Raw genomic sequence first — 2,094 nt, 5'->3', positions numbered from 1 at the left:
CTACATACTAAAGTACAGAAGAGTTTTAGGGCCACAGACAGGAGAGAAAAAAAAATCAGATGAGGAAGATTTTTTTTTTCATTATGTCGAGAAATGTCAAGAATAAAGACAAATACTCCAAAATGCTATTGGAGTTAGTGTGGACATTTATGTATTTTCAGCATACTACAATTGACGTGCATGTATTGGGACACCCTAATTCTTTTTCTGGCATACTAAATAGTAGGGAAGTATGGGGATTGGAACGCAGGGATGGTTTTGGGTGAAGGGATAGAGGGATGAAAGAGAAACGAGAAAGAAAGTGTAGAGATGAGTTAAAGGTGGAGTCAGTGATTTTTGGAGAACGCTTGTTGTCAAAAAATTTCAAAATCAGTGAATATCTGTCTGTCTGTCTGTCTGTCTGTCTGTCTGTCTGTCTGTCTGTCTGTCTGTCTGTGTCTGTCTGTCTGTCTGTCTATCTGTCTGTGTGTGTGTGTGTGTGTGTGTGTGTGTGTCATGGCCTTAAAGAAGAGAGAGAAGAAAAGGGAAGAGTTGAGTAGTGGGGAGGAGGGATGCAGATGTCAGAAAACAGCTTACGTAAGTGTGAGTAACACACACACACACACACACACACACACACACACACACACACACACACACACACACACACACACACACACACATACACACCAGGAATAGTCTTCTTGTGCCCTGAATTCGACTCAAAACTTTTTTTAAATGCCGCTGTTGGCTAGAAGCTCCCACTCTAAGTGTTGTATTGATGCATCATTCATTCAAAGGGTTGTTGCATAAAACACACACACACACACACACACACACACACACACACACACACACACACACACACACACACACACACACACACACACACACACACACACACACACACACACACACACACATATTATTATATATTGGGATATTGCGTCACAAACGTATTCATGGCCACAGCGAGAGGCGTTTTGGCTAAAATCTATTTAATCCAAGAAATAGGAGAGAATGTTAGCATTTTCATCATGTTTTTAAAAACTAAATGTCTCATAACTCAGACAATTAACAACATATGAACAAATCCTTCTGTAATAACCTTCAGAATAGTGCTGAGAATGATTATGGAAAGTTTACTTGATGTAAGTGCTTTAGAAGTTGAGATTTGTGGTTCAGAGTATTGAAATGAAATAACTAATGTTGAGATAATGTCTGTTAAAGGTGGTTGTATAGGAGAAATATACAGACGCAGACAGACAAGGTTTAGTCAAATAAACACCTGAATGTACATGTTGGACCTTTTGATTTATACTAGTATGAAAGAAGACATGTTAGGGAAGATACATAGCAACTCTGCCACACCCACACACACACACACACACACACACACACACACACACACACACACACACACACACACACACACACTGCTGTATAGAAGTTTATGGAAGCTGTATTGTCTTTTAAAGGCGTCAAATTAGCTGTGTGGTCGAACTGTCTTAAAAGGGCTTTCGGGGAATTCAGCTTTTGCATTTCCACGAAGGCGAGGGAAGACTGCAAGAGCTACGTTAAGAATACGTTTTAAAAGAGAGGGAGAGAGAGACAGAGACAGACGGATAGATAGATAGATAGATAGATAGATAGATAGATAGATAGATAGATAGATAGATAGATAGATAGATAGATAGATAGATAGATAGATAGATAGATAGACGGACGGACGGACAGACAGACAGACAGACAGACAGAGATATATAGATAGATAGATAGATAGACAGAGACGGAAGGAGAGAGTGGGAGAAAAGTCAAACTTAGTTCAACAAATCTCACACATCCAAAAAACCATGTCTTGATTCAGACCCTCCACACACACACACACACACACACACACACACACACACACACACACACACACACACACACACACACACACACACACACACACACACACACACACACACACACACTGATGACTGAACACATTACATAACAGTTTCTTCTCACATTTGGAAAGAACAACTTTTTTCATGGCGAATACAGTGATTTTCCAGAGCTGTGGCAAAACGTTCGCTAGTTTAGACTATGAAGAGTAAAACCTCAGGAACA

Source organism: Ammodytes marinus, assembly GCF_949987685.1.
Source record: "Ammodytes marinus genome assembly, chromosome: 19".
Lineage (NCBI taxonomy): Eukaryota > Metazoa > Chordata > Actinopteri > Uranoscopiformes > Ammodytidae > Ammodytes > Ammodytes marinus.
This window is presented reverse-complemented; position numbering follows the sequence as displayed.